The sequence below is a fragment of the Odontesthes bonariensis genome, chromosome 8, assembly GCF_027942865.1.
Source record: "Odontesthes bonariensis isolate fOdoBon6 chromosome 8, fOdoBon6.hap1, whole genome shotgun sequence".
Taxonomy (NCBI): Eukaryota; Metazoa; Chordata; class Actinopteri; order Atheriniformes; family Atherinopsidae; genus Odontesthes; species Odontesthes bonariensis.
The window spans coordinates 22,496,909-22,518,686 of NC_134513.1; the positions used below are offsets into that span (position 1 = coordinate 22,496,909).

At 44.0% G+C, this 21,778-nt stretch overlaps 1 non-coding gene and 1 pseudogene across 1 annotated transcript; both read right to left on the reverse strand.

Moving 5' to 3' along the window:
- Window positions 1–800: 800 nt before the first annotated feature.
- On the reverse strand, window positions 801–873 carry trnar-ccu (transfer RNA arginine (anticodon CCU)). Its single transcript has one exon. It is a non-coding gene; the product is annotated as a tRNA-Arg (tRNA).
- Window positions 874–2,814: 1,941 nt separating this feature from the next.
- LOC142385951 (uncharacterized) lies at window positions 2,815–5,261 on the reverse strand (annotated as a pseudogene).
- Window positions 5,262–21,778: the final 16,517 nt, after the last annotated feature.

Sequence of the window (21,778 nt, forward strand, 5' to 3'; positions counted from 1 at the left end):
CACCACTCTGCTCTACACCCCTGATGGGACTCGAACCCACAATCCCTGGCTTAGGAGGACAGTGCCTTATCCACGTGACTATTCAAAATAAAAAACACAACTAAAAGAAATCGGGTAAACGATCCTCTAATCCATTTAACAAAAGTGAAAGATTTCAGTCTTTTGACACAATAATTATTTTTTTTACTTATATCAGAAAAGTGGACATTGGAGAACACTTGTGAGCACACCAAACTAATTTGAATTAAGAGTGTGTAGAAAGGCTTTCAGAGTTGGTCAAGTGTCAATTGTGATGCTATGAACATCCTCTTTTCCAGTTTTTTTTTAGTGAGATATGTTGAGTTTGATTTGAAAATGTATACATAGCAGAGGATGGTTTCGGTCCATCGACCTCTGGGTTATGGGCCCAGCACGCTTCTGCTGCGCCACTCTGCTACACACCCCTGATGGGACTAAAACCCACAATCCCTGGCTTAGGAGTCCAGTGCTTTATCCACGTGACTAATCAAAATAACAAACACAACAAAAAGAAATCGGTAAACGATCCTTTATTCCATTTAACAAAAGTGAAAGATTTCAGTCTTTTGACAATCATTCTTTTTTCTTACTTATATCAGAAAAGTGGACTTTGGAGAACACTCGTGAGCACACCAAACTAATTTGAATTATCTTTTCCAGGTTTTTTTAATGAGAGATGTTGAGTTTGATTTGAAAATTCATTCATAGCATTCATTCAGTTTCAGTCCATCGACCTCTGGGTTATGGGCCCAGAACGCTTCCGCTTCATACACTATGCTCCACACCTCAGATGGGACTTGAACCCACAATCCCTGGCTTAGGAGGCCAGTGCCTTATCCATTCGGCCACTGAGACTCTTCTGCTTCACCACTCTGCTACACACGTCAGATGGGACTTGTCATGTCCGTGTTTGAAGGATTAGGCCGTGTTGTTATCAAGTAACCTATTTTAATAACTCCCGCTCTCAACAACATACATGCGTTCATGCAGTCTAGCTCTACTCCGTTATAAATCGTACTGTAAGTTGACTTGGAACAAGTATTGCCACCTAGCGGCTGTAAAAATTGGCTTTGTTCTTAGACATTATAAATTAAATAAGTCTCAGTACTTTTCCATGATGACCTAAAGTGATCCAGGAGTAGGAAGACAAAACAATTGGGAAAGCAAGGGCAGATTCACACACACACATTGTTTTGGGCTGATCCAGAGAATATGACGAAGCATGTTGAACCTACTCATGTCCAATCATACTCGTTCGAGTGTGAGTCCAACCTATGAGGCTATAAATACAAATGATAACCGGAAGTTGAGGTTCAGTCTGACGGACTTCCTGCGGGAGCTCTGTTCCACTGAGCCCAGCGCTGATATGCTTTGACGTGTGACTACCAATAAACACTTCATTTTCACTTGAATTACTCCGGTCCATTCTTGAGCTTCCAATTAAAGAACCGAATCTAACAGTCTATAACTGTAAATGTAAATAACTCCCCATCATGTTTCCCCTCCTTCTTTATTGTAATCTCAATTATTTGAGAGACTACATCTGTGCAAACAAATTCCAAATTGAGAAGCAAAGAGTGTTGTGTTTTGTGAATAAATGTAAATGATTCTGGCTTTGGTTTTCACAATCACATTCAGTGGATGACACTCACTGTCCTGTTATTCAAGAAGATTCTGTTTTAAAGTATGTTAAGTCCCTCCTTTCTCACTGAAACAGAACCGAACCGAACAGAACAGAACTTTTGACACACACACACACACACACACACACACACACACACACACACACACACACACTCACTCACTCACTCACTCACTCACGCACATACTCACACACACACACACACCTCAGCTCTGGCCCTGTCATATATCCACGCCAACAAACAGGGAGACGGACCGGAACAACCCAGAGACAGACAGACAAACAACAGAGAGAGACAAGTAATGGTGACTATTGACCTATCCCGTGTGACGTCAGCGCAAAAGTAAGCGCCATTTTGGACATGGACTACCAGTAGTCTACCACTGCTAACAACCAAGAACAAGGTGTGTTTGCGTTCGCACGTCATCGAGAGCGAACACAAGTGGACTAAATAAGCTCTCGTCCAAACTGAATAGTAGGATTTCTCACGTGCATAAGTGGAATCGAACATAGTTACAACTTGTTAATGCTAATACTAACTTGTTTCAGTGTGCGACATGCATAACTAGTGGCTCGCGAGCCACACGTTCCCGACCCCTGTAGGCTACTAACACTACAGAAACCGACCCTTCAGTAATACAGTGCTTGGTTCTGGTAGCAGCACATTTATGACAGGGACCATTTCTCAACAGATTAAGCAGTTATTTGAATGACAGTTCATAACATTTTCAGGGTTGCCAACTTTTCCAAAAACCTTGGAGTGAGATTTCAGCGGGTCGGTTCGCGACACGCATCTCAGAAGTTGTTCCACAGTACAGATATATATATCTGTGTAGATATGATGTAGATACATGTATACATTTTATGAATATGCAATAGTGCAGAGTTTGGGGCCTTCCTCTAGAAAATTTTAAATTTCTTAAATGCAATTTCTTCCATTCTGGTCGATTTTAGGGTGACTAGTTAGACATGGCAAATCCTAAATTCACATCTCATTCATAGCCTACATCCTCAGCTGCCCTTCAAAAGACAATGTTGTTTAACAGAGAGAAATATAATACATTACAAATATCAATATATAAACTCAAATCAGAAATCAAAATATTAATATTATTAATATAAACATTAACATTCTGTAACAATTGCTTACTTACTTACTTAGGCCCATTACTCATGCCTGAGCATAGGCCACCGATGATTGTCCTCCACTGCACTCGTCTCTGGGCCTTCTTCCTTAGGTCTTGCCAGCTGTTGCCTATGCTCCTCATCTCCTCCTCCGTGTCTCTTCTCCAGCTGTTTTTTGGCCTTCCTCTCCTTCGTTTACCCTGTGGATTCCAGGTTAGAGCCTGGTTTGTGATGCTGGATGGTGTCTTCCTAAGGGTGTGCCCTATCCAAGACCATTTTCTCTTGAGGATCTGGCTTCCCACCGGGTTTTGTCCTGCTCTATCCCACAGCTCCAGGTTGCTGATCTTGTCTGACCACTTAATCTTAAAGATCCTTCTCAGACAAGTGTTTATAAATGTTTGTATCCTGTGTTGTGTTGCTTTTGTGGTTCTCCATGTCTCGGATCCGTAGAGCAATACTGACTTGACATTGGAGTTGAAGATCCGGAGTTTGGTGGCTATGCGAATCACTCTGGAGGCCCAGACATTCCTAAGCATGATGAAGGCTGCTCTTGCTTTCCCTATCCTGGCTGTTACATCCCTATCCGTGCCCCCCTGCCGGTCAACCACACTTCCCAAGTACACAAAGGACTCTGTCTCCTTCACCTCTTCCCCTCCAATTGTGACTGGTGTGCTGTTTGTAATGTTAATCTTCATGAGTTCAGTCTTCTTTTTGCTGATCTTGAGTCCTGTACTGATTGATGTTCTGTCCAGATGGGCTCTTTTATCTTGCATTTGTTTGTGGTTGTGTGAGAGGAGTGCCAGGTCGTCGGCAAAATCTAAATCCTCCAGCTGTGTCCAAAGTGTCCACTGGATCCATTTCTCCCTCCACTAGTAGTAGTCCTCATAATCCAGTCAATAACCAGTATGAAAAGAAATGGCGACAGTAAACATCCCTGACGTACTCCTGTCTTCACATTAAAGCTCTCTGTTAGCTGTCCTGCATGGGCTACTCTGCATTTCATGTCCTTATATGTGTTCCGGATTAGAGATACAAACTTCTCTGGTATCCCGTAGTGCCGCAGCAACTTCCACAAGGTGTCTCTATCTATGCTATCAAAGGCCTTCTCGTAGTCTATGAAATTGATGTAGAGAGGAGAGTTCAATTCCAGTGACTGTTCTATTATAATGCGTAGGGTGGCAATCTGGTCAGCACAGGACCTGTTCTTCCGGAAACCTGCCTGTTCATCTCGCAGCTTGACATCCACTACATCCCTCATTCTCTCTAGGACAATTCTGTTGAACACTTTCCCTGCTGTTGACAGTAGCATAATCCCTCTGTAGTTGTTACAATTACCAAGATCCCCCTTCTTCGGTAGTTTAACGAGTATGCCCTCCCTTCACTCCAGGGGAACCTGCTCCTCTTCCCAAATCCTATTGAAAAGGCTGTGCAGCATGTTGACTGAGCTCACTATGTCCGCCTTGAGGGCCTCTGCTGGTACTTCATCTGGTCCTGCTGACTTCCCGTTCTTTAAAGACATGATGGCCTTCTTGATCTCTACCTTTGTAGGTTTTCCAGTGTTGATAGGTAGCTCTGTATTTGCAGGTGGTATATCTGGAGGTGCCTCTGGGGATGGTCTGTTTAATAGCTCATTAAAGTGTTCTGCCCATCTTCTAAGTTGCTGTTCTGTTGTTGTAAGTGGGTTGCCCTCTTTGTCCTTGACTGGTTTCTCTACTTGTTGGAATTTACCTGCTAGCTTTCTTGTCGTCAGGTAGAGCTCCCTCAGGTTTCCCTTTCCTGCAGCTTCCTCTGCCTGCTTGGCTAGGTCCTCAAAGTGGTCTCTTTTGTCCTTTTTGATGCTCTTTTTAACTTCCTTGTCTACTGCTGTGTAGGCCTCCTGTGCCCTTGCCTTCTCTGCTCTTGTCCGGCTTGTGTTCAATACCTCTTTCTTTTGTTTCCTCCTTTCTAGCTTCTTCATAGTGTGGAAGGTCATCCACTCCTTGTGATGTTGTTTCGTCTTGCCCAAGACCTCCTAACATGTGTCCAGCCAGCCCTTTTTGGCCTGTTGCCACTGGTTCTCAATATCTATATCCTCCTCTTTAAAGAGTTCCTGCAGTGGCTGAAACCTGTTAGAAATGCTGAGTTTGAATGCTGTCTGGATGTCCTTATCCTTGAGCAGGCCTACATTGAATCTTTTACGTGGATTGGTGTTTGTGGAGTATTTCTTCAGCCTCAGCCGTGCTGACGTGACAATAAGGTGGTGGTCTGATGACACATCTGCCCCCCTCATCACCCTTACATCACTCCACAGTCGTCGGAACTTCCGGTTGATGCACATGTGGTCGATCTGGTTTTCTGTGAAGTGGTCGGGTGATCTCCATGTGGCTTTGTGGATTCGTTTGTGCATAAAGATGCTGCCTCCTATCACTAGTTGATTGAGCGAACACAGATCTGCAAATCTTGTAACAATTGCGACCATCAAAAAATAACCATTCATCAGGGTTGCTGATACATTTTTTGTTTGCCTTTTCTTGGTGTCTTTTTTTTTTTTTTTTTGCCTTTTTTGTCTCTTTTTTTTTGCCTTTAATGTCCATATCCAAAGTGTCTCTCTTCAATTTCCAACTCATACAGTACAGTCCCCTCCAAAAGGCTACCAGGCACACACACACCACCAGACAGACACAGACAGACACAGACAGACAGACAGACAGACAGACAGACAGACAGACAGACACACACACACACACCAACAGGCACAAAAAAACCCAGAAGATATCAGTGTGTGCATATCTAATCATCACATCGTAAAGAACTGTTAAAGCGGGTTGTGGCAGACTTTGCGTTTTTCACTATCTGAGCCGGGGGCTCATACTTGTAGCACGGCTCTAGGTCATTCATTTTTATGCACATAATGGAAGAGAGGGTACCATCGAGTGAAAGCCTACTTCTTGTATTACCTTACTGATTTTGCGGCTTCTCAGTGAAGTGGTAAATTCTGTCCTTCAGACTGAACTGGCCGCGCTCACTTGAATGGAATAACACTACATTGCTGTAGTGAGACAGCGCTGCGTTACCAATCAGATTTGGCCTTGGCAGACCGACGTCACTGACGTACCGACTGACGTAATGACAAGCCGTTTCCAGCAAATCAACAATCAAAGAGGGATTAGACGCTCTGCTGTGGTCCAATCATGAGTTTAAGCATTCAGAGATAGAACGAGAGTGAAAAAAATCAACACAGAAAGAAAAAATTATCTAGCGTGAGATTTCTTTGTTAAGTGTGAGAGCGTGACACTGAGTCTGTAAGAGTGAGTGTCACGGCAGATGCGTGAGAGTTGTCAACCCTGCATTTTGTTTGTCCCGATCCTGATGACCAACGTTAAATGAAAATGTAAACAAACCTTAGCTGTAATAAGATGGCGACCACCGGCTCCAGGGACGATCCACTGATGTAGGCATGTGACCCAGCCTGACACAAAGTACTTGTAGGCATCCAAACTTTTAAACGCTTTCACATCACTACCTGTGTATGGATTGTTAATCACATACTGGTACAGATCATGAGGGGTGAAGTCGGGTAATGATGACATCGCCGTGAACTTCCGAACGTCAGTGAACCATCCTGATGGAAGCAGGTAAACGTCATTCTCTACGCCAGCTAATCTAAACTTTTCTAAATACCTCTCCCTCTGCTCACCCTGTAAATGCCCTACGTCGCTGGACAGTGAAGGTGTTTTCTGCATTTTATTTTAGTCCTTTATTTTAGTTTTTTATTTTCGTTTTCTCGTATTGCATTCAAACTGCAGTCCACTACATGTCCAAAATGGCCGCCGCTTTTACGAAGGTCACGTGAGTGGGAAGGGTCAATAGGCCTCCACTCTTCCTCCGGTCATCCAGGGTCTGTCCTGACTCTGGACAGTACCACCGCCCCTTTAGCTGGGTGTGTCCAGTCTGTTTGTTTTTGTCCTGGCCACACACTTTGCAGGTGTAGTGGTATTTCTCCTTTTTCAGCCTCTTCCGTGGCTGTTCCCCCCTTGCCATTCGCTCCTCATCCTCCTGGGCAGCTTTGTTCAGCCTCCAGGCACGTTGCCTTGGCTGGGCACCTGGAAGGCCCTCTGGAGGAGCTTGTGGTTGAGGAGCCTGAGAAAAAGGAGGAGCATGTGTAGATGGAAAGTGGGGAAATGGGGGAGCATATGAAAAGGGAGCTTGCTGGAACGGAGCTGGCCCAAATTGTGGAGGGAACTGAGGAGGTCAAAGGTCATCTGTTCGTGTGCATGTTGCACAGGGACAGCTGGGAGAGTGCTGATTGGAGGGAGAGGCTCCATGGCCAGGTGCAGCTGTTGAGGGAGAACTGTACCTTTCAGCAGCATGTTACCGTCCTTCCTCTTGTCCCTCCTAAGCAGCTTACAAGACAAACATTCATTATTTTATATGTGTAAGCCTATCCTCCCCCCCTAAGGTTATTACATACAGTGTATTACATATTTTCTAACAAGCATGCAGGTGGAGGGTTTTCTTGTTTTTTCTTGAGGTTAAATATTTATATACATGTATATACAGTATATACTGTCTTAGCTGTATGGGGAAGGTAAATGAAATAACACATACCATGCAGAGACCGTGGTGTTGTTCACCGGCACCAGAGCCAGCGTCGTCTGGACCAGGACAACCCTGCTGTCCTCCAGCAGCTGTCTAATGTGGCTGTACACACTCACAGTGGACTGAGGGATGGGCAGGGTTTTCCCCTTCCTTATTAAAATGTAACCACATTTACTTCAGTTAAATATTATGTTTTAGCGTAAGGTGTTACAGAAAGTGTTATTGAGCTCTGTGACGAGGGGTCCGGGTTCAGCGTCACCCATCACAGCACTCAGAGGATCACCAGCCCCTATCGCAGCTGACTGGCCCACAATGTCAGGCGTGCTGATGGTGTCATCCGGCTCCTCCTCCTCCTCCAGCACCTGCGAGGGGACTTCAGGGACCTGCGATGGAGCCAGGAGGTCACCTCTGTTGGTCTGGGCCAATAAATATTCCACTCCTATGCGCTCGCCTGTAACCAGTATAAACACAAAGATGAAGAAAGGACATGCATACACATCCATCTCCTCCATGAGTAGCACAATCATCCCACAACAGAAATGCATGTCCTCTGAGTAGGGGGCAGCCTAAGGAAGAGAGGAGGAGGGGCCGTAATACTCAATCAATGTTGCTTAGTTTGTCGTGTCACCATGTCTCCTCTCCCAGCCTCTATGTCTCCTCTCCCTGTCTCTGTCTCTCCTCTCCCTGTCTCTGTGTCTCCTCTCCCTGCCTCTGTGTCTCCTCTCCCTGCCTCTGTGTCTCCTCTCCCTGTCTCTGTGTCTCCTCTCCCTGCCTCTGTCTCCTCTCCCTGCCTCTGTCTCCTCTCCCTGTCTCCCTGCCTCTATGTCTCCTCTCCCTGTCTCTGTGTCTCCTCTCCCTGCCTCTCTGTCTCCTCTCCCTGTCTCTGTGTCTCCTCTCCCTGCCTCTGTGTCTCCTCTCCCTGGCTCTGTGTCTCCTCTCCCTGTCTCCGTGTCTCCTCTCCCTGCCTCCGTGTCTCCTCTCCCTGTCTCTGTGTCTCCTCTCCCTGCCTCTATGTCTCCTCTCCCTGTCTCTGTGTCTCCTCTCCCTGTCTCTGTGTCTCCTCTCCCTGTCTCTGTGTCTCCTCTCCCTGCCTCTGTGTCTCCTCTCCCTGCCTCTGTGTCTCCTCTCCCTGTCTCTGTGTCTCCTCTCCCTGCCTCTGTCTCCTCCCCCTGTCTCCCTGCCTCTATGTCTCCTCTCCCTGTCTCTGTGTCTCCTCTCCCTGCCTCTATGTCTCCTCTCCCTGTCACCATGTCTCCTCTCCCTGCCTCTGTGTCTCCTCTCCCTGCCTCTGTGTCTCCTCTCCCTGTCTCTTTGTCTCCTCTCCCTGCCTCTGTGTCTCCTCTCCCTGCCTCTGTGTCTCCTCTCCCTGCCTCTGTGTCTCCTCTCCCTGTCTCTGTGTCTCCTCTCCCTGTCTCCGTGTCTACTCTCCCTGCCTCTGTGTCTCCTCTCCCTGCCTCTGTGTCTCCTCTCCCTGTCTCTTTGTCTCCTCTCCCTGCCTCTGTGTCTCCTCTCCCTGCTCTGTGTCTCCTCTCCCTGTCTCCGTGTCTCCTCTCCCTGTCTCTGTGTCTCCTCTCCCTGCCTCTGTGTCTCCTCTCCCTGTCTCTGTGTCTCCTCTCCCTGTCTCCGTGTCTACTCTCCCTGCCTCTGTGTCTCCTCTCCCTGCCTCTGTGTCTCCTCTCCCTGTCTCTTTGTCTCCTCTCCCTGCCTCTGTGTCTCCTCTCCCTGCTCTGTGTCTCCTCTCCCTGCCTCTGTGTCTCCTCTCCCTGTCTCTTTGTCTCCTCTCCCTGCCTCTGTGTCTCCTCTCCCTGCCTCTGTGTCTCCTCTCCCTGTCTCTTTGTCTCCTCTCCCTGCCTCTGTGTCTCCTCTCCCTGCTCTGTGTCTCCTCTCCCTGCCTCTGTGTCTCCTCTCCCTGTCTCTTTGTCTCCTCTCCCTGCCTCTGTGTCTCCTCTCCCTGCCTCTGTGTCTCCTCTCCCTGTCTCTTTGTCTCCTCTCCCTGCCTCTGTGTCTCCTCTCCCTGCTCTGTGTCTCCTCTCCCTGCCTCTGTGTCTCCTCTCTCTGTCGCTGTGTCTCCTCTCTCTGTCGCTGTGTCTCCTCTCCCTGCCTCTGTGTCTCCTCTCCCTGTCTCTGTGTCTCCTCTCCCTGTCTCCGTGTCTCCTCTCCCTGCCTCTGTGTCTCCTCTCCCTGTCTCTGTGTCTCCTCTCCCTGCCTCTGCACCGACTCGGACGCGACCTGCCTCCATCTGAACCTCTGCTGCCTTACTGGGGGGGGGGAGGGGGGGGTTTACAAAAAGAGGGCCATGCTACATGCAACTCAGAATCCTACACTCACAGTTTTCTCCAGAGTTGTGCAGATATATATTGTTCAATAAATAAATCCACATGCTGCAGTGGCTTATCAGGACTTAGTAAATCATTTCACCTACCTTGTGGAACCCACAGGAGCACAGAAGGCATCCCCCGAACAGATCCTTTGTGTGGTTCTGCAGGGGACAAGCATCAATTTTCTCCAGGGCCCTTTTCCACTTCTTGGCCCCTGGAAGTTTGCCAGTAGAGAAGTGGTATTGTCCCTGGGCATATTTTACACAGATGTCCCTCCAGTAAGCATCAGGTTTCCCTGTCTTAGTCATCTGCAAAAATTAATAAAACAGGTTAATGTAAAGCTAGGCTATGTGTACAGAGGGTATGAATTCATCTCCCTTTCACAAAAATAGAATCATTATTATCTAAATGTGGTTTCATGTAGGGATGTTTGAGGTTGTTTGATTTAAAATTGGGCGAAACAAAAGCAATTGCACTTAGGACAAGTCAAATTTAGGGTTGGGGTTATTACAATCTCTTCAGTATATACCCAAATGTGGAAGGCAAATTAGCTCAAATTATAAAGGGCTTGCTTTCCAGGTAAAATGTGGCGGGATTTATGTCCACACTCCTCAGAAATCTTTTAGGTGCTCTTCTGGTGAGAGGCCTTAAACATATCACAGAAAATAATAATGGACTAACTGTGCTTTCTATGTTAAAATTCTCAGAATATTCCTTCTCTATTCTCACTTGTATTTTTCTTCCTTCTAAAATTTTTTTTAATCCATTTAAACATACAACCATTTATACCCATTCTTCTAATTTGAACTAATGACCCTTCTCTCCACATCATATCATACGCTCCTTCAATATAAAAAAATACTGCTACAACACTCTCTTTATTTACTTGAGCCTTTCTTATTTCATTCTCTAGACATATTACTGGATCCATTGTACTCCTCCCTCTCCTAAATCCACTTTGATACTTCAATATAAGTCCTTTACTTTCTATATAATATAACAATCTTTCATTTATCATTCTCTCCATTATTTTATATATATTGGATGTTAAAGCTCTTGGTCTATAATTTTTTATTTTTGGTTTTGATTCATCTTTTCCTGGCTTTCTAATTGGTATAACCACAGCTTCTTTCCAACTTTTTGGTAATTCTCCCTCCTCCCAAATTCTATTATACAATTCCAATCAAATATTTTTAGAAAATTCACTTAAATTACTTATCATTCCATAACAAATCTGATCTTTCCTGGAGCGTATCATTTATATTTTTAAACTGCCCTATTCAATTCCATTATTGTAAATGACATATTCAATAAATCATTCGATTCGACCATTTTCTCCAATGACTCCTTATTTTCCAGAATTGTCTTTTCTCGCCCTACTACACTGATATTTTCAGAACTATGAATTCTAACAAACACTTTTCTCAACATCTCTGCCTTGTCTTTATTTTTCACTGCTGTTGTTTCTCCATTATTTAATATTGGATATCCATTCACTCTTTTAATTCCTTTACTTCTTTTAATCACTTTTAACAGTTCTTCTTACCTTTGCTTGCAATTTTTTGTATTCATTCAAATTCTGAGTGCTATGATTTCTTTTTAATACTTTAAAGGCTTTATTTTGTTTCTTCAATACCTGCAGTACATTCTATTGTCCACCATGGTACCAACTTCCTTTCCTTTTTCCCACCTTTTATCCTTATAGTTTGACTAGCCACTTCTACAATAGCATTACATATATAAAGATTAAAATCCTTAATACTACAATTTAAATCCACTTTTGGTATTTTTAATTCACTATTATCTGAATGAGCCCTGAATCTTCTAAATCTAATTATACCTGATGAGCAACAGCTCTGTCACCTCAACGAGGAGCTGATTTAAACCTCACAGGTGGGTTGGGATGTTGTTTGCTGACTGGAACAATGGGAGCTGTTGGAGTGCTGCTGATTTCTGTGCTGACGGCTTGGCTGGCCAAAGGTTTTGCATTTTATCTGCTCTTTTTGGTGTTAAGTCCTAAAACTGGATTGTGTCTGTTGTTCTGTCTCACGATTAGCATTTGTGCAAAATATGCTTTCTCCATAGGATCATGTTGGCCAATAGTTGGGATGAATCATGGAGCTGCCAATGAGGTTCAGAAAAAGCAAAGCGGTAAGGACAGCTGTAAGAAATGTTTTAAAGCTGTAGGTTTTCATAGTAACTCAATGCCTTTTGTGTCATAGACTTGTCTTCAAGGAAACCCCTTGAACTTGTCCAGCCAATGGATTCCATGTTTGGGAAGAACTTAAAAGAAGGTATGCATAATGAGTTTGAGTCTTCCTTGGATGGTGAAACTTTATAAACTGCGTTTGAGCATCGACTGGAAAATGGTTTTCAGAAGACTTCTGTTTGAACAGTGACCCGTTTCAATCTGCAGCTGTTTACTTGACTTCTGCATAGTTGTATAGTACGTGTCAGGATATGGTAAAGCCCTTTAAAGCTTTGTCACACTGCAAGAAAAGTAACTAAACTGAGTTTAATGCCATTTATTGGGGCAGGTCTGAAGTATTTGCATTTTCTGTTTATGGCTAACTTGTCTATATTTCTTAATCCACTTTTGAACTTCTTTGCAGTCGTAATGGAAAGCAAAGCAGTTAAAGCTGCTGCATCCATTGGCAACATGAAATATAAGCAAGCTGACATCTCACAAGTAAATCTGAAGGCTAAAAGAGAAGTGAATGTTTCTCTGGCTGTCGCCGCCAATCCGACGGAGGAACCTGCCGCAGCAGTGGCGGTCGCCGCCGCCAATCCGACAGAAGCTGCCGCAGCAGTGGCGGTTGCGGCCGCCAATCCGACAGAACCTGCCGCAGCAGTGGCGGTTGCGGCCGCCAATCCGACAGAACCTGCCGCAGCAGTGGCGGTCGCCGCCGCGAATCCGACAGAAGAAGCTGCCGCAGCAGTGGCGGTCGCCGCCGCGAATCCGACAGAAGAAGCTGCCGCAGCAGTGGCGGTCGCCGCCGCGAATCCGACAGAAGAAGCTGCCGCAGCAGTGGCGGTCGCCGCCGCGAATCCGACAGAAGAAGCTGCCGCAGCAGTGGCGGTCGCCGCCGCGAATCCGACAGAAGAAGCTGCCGCAGCAGTGGCGGTCGCCACCGCGAATCCGACAGAAGCTGTCGCAGCAGTGCCGGTGGCCGCCGCCAATCCGACAGAAGCTGTCGCAGCAGTGCCGGTGGCCGCCGCCAATCCGACAGAAGCTGTCGTCTGAGGCGGCTGTCATGAAGCTGTCTAACTTGCCAGCCTGAACCTCTTTTTAAATAAAACGGTGGTATTGTACAATGTGTGCTGCTGAAACCAATTCTTTGGCTCCAAATAATTTATTTATTCGTCTCGATGGAAGGGTGGCTGTCGAAGGGAACCAGGGAGAAACATCTTGATGTTTGGAAATGGATTTAATTTGGAGGGAACTATTTGGAGCTGCATATTCTTATAGATGCAGCTACTCAAAATGATGGCTCTGTACAGCCAGTTTGCCAGCAGGGTCCTATCCAGTTTTCAGCCAAGTAACACCACCCCCAGCCATAACAAAGTAGTATTGTCCTTAATCAAGGAATTGAGCTGCAATGCCTTTTCTCCACATGGGGAGGAGCAGTGACTGAAGCTAAAACTGTGTACAGCTGTTTCTGTATTTTTAGTTTGTCTCATGGAGTCATCTGAAAGTAAAATATTATGCCAGAACTTTTTAAATGGTGATGAAGATGTAGGCGCCTGCAATGGTTTTTACTTCCTGCTTCTGAAGAGTGCAGACGTCTCTGCTTCCTCCTGCTGCTTACAGCTTTATTCACTTTTAAATCATTCTACTTCTTTCCACAAGTCTTGGATATAATTTTATTTGAGGTACAATGTGATCGACACATCCACCTCTCGGTGTCTAATGAATGAGTTAATGCGATAATAACAAGTTGACTCGCCCAGCCCTGTTTAAAATAATGGATGAAAGTAAACTAAACCCAAATTAATAAATGAAATAAAATTCAGCTGACAGCTAAACTAAAAAGGTAGGTATTGAGCCTCTTTTTAAAAACAGTCTCTGCAGCCCTGAGGTTCTCTGGCAGGTCTATAATGGAACAACATCTCACCATAAGTTTTTGTTCCAACTTTAGGAACAACTAAAAGGCCGGTACCAGAGGACTTCAGGGTCCGCGAGGGCCAATAATTTAAAAGCAGATCAGAAAAACAAGATCATTAAGACATTTATAAACAACTGAAAGAACCTTAAAATCAATCCTCAAACGGACGGGGAGCCAATGCAGCGGTTTTAAACCTAGTGTCATGTGTTCCCGCCCTCTGGTCCTCATCAGCACACGTGCAGCTGATTCTGTAGTAATTGTAGGTAAGAAATACTTTTTTTGGGGAGACCAGAGAGCAGGGCATTGCAATAATCTATTCTACTAGAAATAAAAGCATGCATCAGCACCTCCGTGCTGGCAAGAGAGAGAAATGGGTGAACTCTGGCAATATTTTTAAGCTGATAAAATCCTGTCTTACATTTCTATTACATTCTATTTCTGTTACATTTCTAATATTTGGGATCAAATCCAGCTCAGTACAGATAAAGTCATTGTAGTGGGTGACTTTAATATTCATGTAGATGTTGAAAATGACAGCCTGAATATGAACTTTAATTCAATATTAGACTCTATTGGATTTTCTCAGAGTGTTCACAGACCGACTCACTGCCTTAATCACACCCTTGATCTTGTGCTGACTTATGGCATTGAGAGTGAACAGTTAACAGTGTTCCCTCATGACCTTGTCTTATCTGACCATTTTCTGATAACCTTTGAGTTTACATTACTTGACTATACAGTTTCACAGAGAAAAAATTTACGTATAGAAGGTGTCTATCAGAGGAGGCTGTAACCAGATTTAAAGAATTAATTCCATCATCCTTTTCTTCACTGCCATGTGCAGATATGACAGAGGACGACTACCTAAACTTTACTCCAGCAACACTCGACTCTCTTGTTGACAGCACTATAGTTTCAATGCGTGCAGCACTGGACAATGTTGCCCCTCTGAAAAGGAAGGTAATCAGTCAGAAGAGGTTGGCTCCTTGGTATAATTCACAGCTGCGTGCTTTAAAGCAGACTGCAAGAAAGCTGGAGAGACAGTGGCGTTCCTCTAATTTAGAAGAGTCTCAGTTAGTCTGGAAAGATAGTTTAATAACGTATAAGAAAGCCCTTCGTAAAGCTAGAACTGCTTATTATTCATCATTGATAGAAGAGAATAAGAACAATCCCAGGTTTCTTTTCAGCGCTGTAGCCAGTCTGACTAAGAGTCCGAGCTCTGCTGAGCCAGTTATTCCTTTAACTCTCAGCAGTGATGATTTCATGAGCTTTTTTATCAATAAAATTGTTTCTATCAGAGAGAAGATTGATGGAGTCCTTCCCACTATTTTCAGTGATGTATCATCAAGTACAGCAGCTTTAGAAGTATCTTTAGAACCTGATTTGTATTTAGACGGCTTCTGTCCAGTTGATCTCTCTGAACTAACAACAGCAATAGTCTCTTCTAAACCATCAACTTGTGTTTTAGACCCAATCCCAACCAGACTGTTCAAGGAGGTATCCATAAAACCAGATGAACCCAATAGGTTGGTCAGACTACAAGCATGTCTTAAAGACATAAAGACCTGGATGACTCAGAACTGTCTGCTTCTAAATTCAGACAAAACTGAAGTCCTTATCTTTGGACCTGAGCGCTTCAGGGAGAAATTGTCTAGCTATATAGTTACTCTAGATGGTATTTCCTTTGCTTCTAGTTCTACAGTGAGGAACCTTGGAGTTATTTTTGACCAGAACTTATCATTTGACTCGCATATAAAACAGGTTTCTAGGACTGCCTTCTTTCATCTTTGTAATATTGTTAAAATCAGGAACATCTTGTCTCAGAGTGATGCAGAAAAACTAGTCCATGCATTTGTTACTTCAAGATTGGACTACTGTAATTCTTTATTATTGGGCTGTCCCACATATTCTCTGAAAAGCCTTCAGCTGATCCAAAATGCTGCAGCCAGAGTTCTGATGAGAACTAACAGGAGAGATCATATTTCTCCAGTTTTAGCTTCTCTTCATTGGCTCCCTGTTAAATTCAGAATAGAATTTAAGATTCTTCTCCTAACATACACAGCTCTTAATGACCGAGCTCCATCATATCTTAAAGATCTCATTGTAAGATATTTTCCTAACAGAGCACTTCGTTCCGAAACTGCAGGTTTACTTGAGGTTCCCAGAGTTTCTAAAAGTAGAATGGGAGGCAGAGCCTTCAGTTATCAGGCCCCTCTCTTGTGGAATAAGCTGCCAGTAAATGTCCGGGAAGCAGACACCCTTTCCACTTTTAAGACCAGGCTTAAAACTTTCCTTTTTTATAAAGCTTATAGTTAGGGATGGCTCAGGTGATCCTGAAACATCCCATAGTTAAGCTGCTATAGGCCTAGACTGCTGGGGGGCCTCATCTGTCACACCTTTCCTCACTTTAGTGTCTTTATGTATGTGAGACATTATTGTGGTCATTAACTCGTGTTTCCCTGTTCCAACAGATATCCTTTGAATGGTGTTACAGTGCCGCCGCGGCCCCCTCCCCCCCTCCCCCCCTCCCCCCCTCCCCCCCTTTCTGTCTTCTCAAACCCCAGCTGGTCGAGGCGGATGGCCACCCTTCCTGAGTCTGGTTCTGCCAGAGGTTTCTTCCTGTTAAAAGGGAGTCGTTTCTCTCCACAGTCGCCTCAGGCACGCTCAGGACGGGAGATTGGACCGAAAAACAAAAAGTTTTCAGTGCAATCTGTTGGTTTCCTTAGCTAGGAAATTGTTTTTGAATTGGCTCTATATGAACGAATTGGATTATTTTATGAATAATTATGATTACAATTAATTGAATTCCAATTGGCTTGAATTGGACTTTATTATCTAAGTGCCTTGAGATGATATTTATTGTATTTGGCGCTATATAAATAAAAATGAATTGAATTGAATTGAATTTCATTTGTCACTGCAGTCAGTGGACCTTATTTATCAAAGTGGTGTAACATTAAATCCAAGAATACAATAGTTTTTTTTCTTTGGCATCTAACTTCTGTCTGTGGACTGATTGGAACATTTGAACAAGATACATAAATGTCTGAATTGGCTGTAAATATTAGACCAACCTGGGGGCTTTCCATGACTATTGCAGGTTTTATCAAAACCTAGGAACCCTGCAGAATAACCAAGCCACATCGCACAAACACCATTTAACTTACCTCCTGTGTGAAGTCTATGTGAGCAGAGAGTGACATAATCAGAGTCATTTCACTCATGCATATGAACTCGAGATAGTCCAGGTCCAAGGGCAGTCGCTGCAATGCCTGCTCCAACCTGGACTGCAGTCGGTCCAGAATATGCCTGCCCACCATCACGTCCTGCCATAGAGGAATTGAAGAGGTTATCATTTATACCTCCTCCCCATAAGCAAGTGTATAATACATTCTGTGCAATTTATGAACTCCAAAAATATACAGATGTAGCCTATCTATCATAAAATCTAAACATTAGCATCACCAAATAGACTCCTGTGGGAGTATCCATCACAAAAGGTACGCTGCCTGTCAGGTAGGGATATAACAGTCAAATCTTGTAAATATAACTCTGCAGAGTGATAAAAAGTCATTTTGAGACCAAAAAGAAATCCAAATGTCTTTATAAGCCTTAAAGGGGAACTGCGGTATTTTCAACATTAAGCCTCTTTTATGAGTCGTCTGCAACGTTTTAGAACCCCCCTCACCGCTTTTTTTAATTTTCCTGCTGTCTCCGGTATTTGCCTAATTTTGATTAATCTCAACCTGCTTCAGAATGGCAAGTCATATGCATGTCCAAAAAGGTCTGTAAAAGCACCATAAACGTCCGTTTTCAAAATCATCAACTCACCGGAGTGGGCACGATTGTCCTGTAGTGTGTAGTGTTTCCTTGTGCGTTCGAATCTTATGCGATCATGTTGACACACTGATTCAGTGTCACTGAAGCACACATTTAACACTGGACTTTTTTTCAACACCGAACAGCCTAGAGTGTAGTTTTTATATATATTTTTGCCGTGGTAAAGGTCTTAAAAGTCATTAAATTTGTTGATAAAAAATGTGCAGATACCCTGTCAAAGAGTGTCTAGTTACTTATTTATTCTTTACATGTATATTTTAAAAATAACAATGTTTTTCATGTTTGGAATAAAAAGAGGTTTTATTTCATACATTTTTTGTTGGTGACAGATGTTTTGGTGACGAACACTGGTCGGTAGGGCCCCCTAGGATTTTTTTGCTTGGGGCCCCCACAGACTCTAGAATCGCCACTGGGTGAGTGGAGGAGGGAAACATCGAAACAATGAGCTACGCTTTTCAAATTGAACAGACTGTGCGCGCTCCCGGAAATCAATTTCTGGCAGCAATCAACTTTTGGCACGGCACCTGTCATTTCACATCGTTAGGCCTATATGACCGCTTATATGACGACATTGAGAAACTTTTGCTACATCGTGAAATTGCCGATATCTTTAATTAACTTACCTGAGCAGAAGCGTTTGACTCCATCCTGTTTTTCCTCCATCAGTACCAACGTGTACCCACTGAGTGTCGTTGGCGCTCAGATCCCGGCCGGCAGAAATTGCTGCTCCTTGATTGGATGGTTGGTTGGCGCGTGGGTGGGCACCGGGTAGATTGGCAAGTCAGTAAGCAACGTGCTGATTGGCTATTCACTCAGGCGTCAAAACAACCTGTGTGAAGTCGGCACCCCATATGTTGAAAATATGAATAAAAGCATTTTGGTTCGTTTGTGCATCGTTTGTACATGATTGTGCAGGCAAAATCAGCGTTTGTGCACAAACCGTCTTTAAGATATTTAACTTTTAAGAGGTTGGTGACCTTAGGTCACTCAGCACCCCATCAACCTCCGAATGACTCGAAAATGGTTGGAATCGTTTGTGCATCGTTTGTGCACGTTTGTGCAGGCAAAATTAACGTTCGTGCACAAACCATTTTTATGTTATTTAACTTTTAAGTTTTTGAAAGTAGGTCACTCAGCACCCCATCAACATCCGAATGACTCAAAAATGGTTGGAATCGTTTGTGCATCGTTTGTGCATCGTTTGTGCATCGTTTGTGCAGGCAAAATTAATGTTTGTGCACAAATAGTTTTTTTATAATTTAACTTTTAATTTTTTGAAATTAGGTCACTCAGCACCCCATCAACATCCGAATGACTCGAAAATGGTTGGAATCGTTTGTGCATCGTTTGTGCACGTTTGTGCAGGCAAAATTAATGTTTGTGCACCAATAGTTTTTTTATAATTTAACGTTTAATTTTTTTAAAGTAGTTTACTCATCAACATGTCTTGGCAGTCATTATTTACCAGAGGTGTAAAAATGTTGAATATTGTCGCACACTGTTGTGATTACATACCCCTATTTTGCACAACATAAGTTAGCATTGGTCAACTGATCAAACATTAGTATTTATGCAATCACAAGGGTTGTCTTCATATTTTCAGAGTGGTAAAGCATGATTAAGTTTAATTTTGGTAAATAGTACCACTCCCTATTTTAAATGTCTAGCTGTATATCACCATGCGTATACACCAATGTTCATTCTCTTGTCTGCAAAGTAATAGCGTAAACTACAACACAAATAAAATGCAACATGCATGCACTTCATACTTTACTGGCACAATGAAGGAAGTGCTTCATGTGTACTGTGCAAAAAATCATGGCCCGGGAAAATGGTGAAATGTATCAATTTGCTACAGGGTGGGAGGGCCTTGGGTAATAAGACTCAGTTTACCTTAAAGGACTTATGAAACGAATTTTAATTGTTGGAATTTCACAGTTTTTGCTGCTGATTCTAAAGGTTCCAAGCCTTGCGATTAAAATGAGATATTGTCTGGATAATAATTTATCCGGGAAGTCATGTTAAAACGGGCTCAAAAGGAGCCACATTTTGTCTTTTTGTGCGAATTCATTTTTTTATGCGTGACGTCATAGGGTTGACACAGAAGTTCTAGTAGTCTAACTGTAATGGCGGCGTCTATGGCTAAGACATCAAAGCACGGTGGAAAATATTGTGTTGCTGGAGGGCCAAATGGTGTTAGTTGCAAAAATAGCAGCTTCACTGAAGGCATCTCTCTGCACATGTTTCCCAAACTAAAAAATACTGGAACTGAGGCTGACAAGGAGAAGGCAAACACAAGAGCACGGTGGATGTATCACTGCCTGCTGCCGCCTGCCGATAGCTGCACCTGTTACGGTGTTTGCTGCTCGGAAGCAGGGGACTGCTCGGTCTGCACTTCGGTCTGCACACATATCCAGCTATAATTTGGCGACGTTGTGAGTGGCTGGCCGTCTACCTCTGCTAGCTTTTTTTGTGTTTTGTCATGTTTTTATCGTTTTCATCACCACTGATGCATGATCGCCTGAGTCTCTTGAAAATCAGAGATGCTGTGGACATAATATCGATCACGTCAACGATCAGACAAAGCCACCGCCACCTGTTTTGGCGTCTGTGCCCTCTTCTTACCTATTGCATCTACCTGGTCGGTTGCCACGCAACAGCCGTCGCAGAAGACGTGGAAAGAGAGGTGGAGTAATATGCCGGGTGAAAGCCCACCTGGCTTTGCCCTCCACCAACAACGCTCGCCATCTGCTGTCTGGTCTCTCCGGTGATTGCGCCGGCTATGACATCCGAGGCTCCGTGGATCAGTCTTACCGATGGCTGCTGCCGGTCGTGCCGAGGCCGGGTGCCCATCTCCCTGCCGCCGACCCGTGAGGATCCGCAGATGGGGCCGCGCACTGGAGGATCTCCGACCCGTTAATCCACGCCATTGTTTATTAAGCTTACATTAAAACCATGTTATTATCACATACGTTTTTTTTAAGTGGCTGGATTTCAAAGTGCCCCTTCGTTAGGTTTCAAGTGTCAAAGACAGCGCAGCAGAATGCCATATCTGCGAAACCGGCATGTTCAAATCTTTTCCAGTTTACCACAGCAAACATACACTATTGTGTCATTTGATTGATAACATCTTAATAATAATCAGCGTGTAGTAGGAGCGATGGCTGTTTTGTGCCCGTCGATCCTGTGCCGAAAATGGTAACTTTCATTCATTTCCATTACCCATACGGGAGGTGCAGAGAGCCTCTACAATATAGATACTAAATCGATTTGTGTGGCTTAAATTCAACGAAAGTTTTTCCACATAATGTTAGAGGTGTGTTCTTTCGACCTGCTGATGTTTGTATCAGAATTTTGTTTCCTTTATGAGATATAAGTCCATCAAATGTATGTTGTTTTCACAGCCAGCCATACTAGCAAATAAGGGAGTCAACCCTATGACGTCACGGTCATGTGGCCAATTTCGCACCAAAGGCCACATAATTCTTTTAAATGGCCGTTTTAACATAGCCTGGCGACGCCATCCTACGTACTTCCGCCCAAAGATTTTGGCTCCGCACATAGTCTGGCCAAATCCCCCTACCTCGGTTCGCTCAGTGTTTTGCCAATCAGCAAACAGTTGCGAGTGGTGACGCAGAACTCACGCGCGCAGTCCATTGTAGTCCATGTAATTGTAGTTCAACCGCAGCGGAAATAAACATGGCGACGGAAGAACGCTAGAAGCTATCCATGAAGTTGTCTCAACTCTGGAGATCATTGCACAATTAAAACGAGAGCAAGAGAAATGCCTCGTCAATTTTGTTAGTGGCAAGGATGTCGTAGCTCTCCTTCCAACTGGCTTTGGGAAAAGTTTGATTTATCAAATGGTACCGGTATAATGAAAGCGGATGTGGGAAGCGTGATTCGCGAGCTAGAGCCTCGCGAGAGTAAGCATGAAACTCGGCGCATAACCAACGTCATTTCTAAACATTATGATTGGTTAAGGGAACTCCGTTACTCCAATGAATTTAAGTTGCTGGGTAAGGTCCCGCCTTCCATGGAAACGGATTCCTCTTGGGTTTTCCCAGACTGTTTGACAGAGTCAACAGTCGGCTTTCGCCCAGGCTAGTTTTAACAAGTTATGCCCGGAAAATTTAGTTCAAGTTGGATTG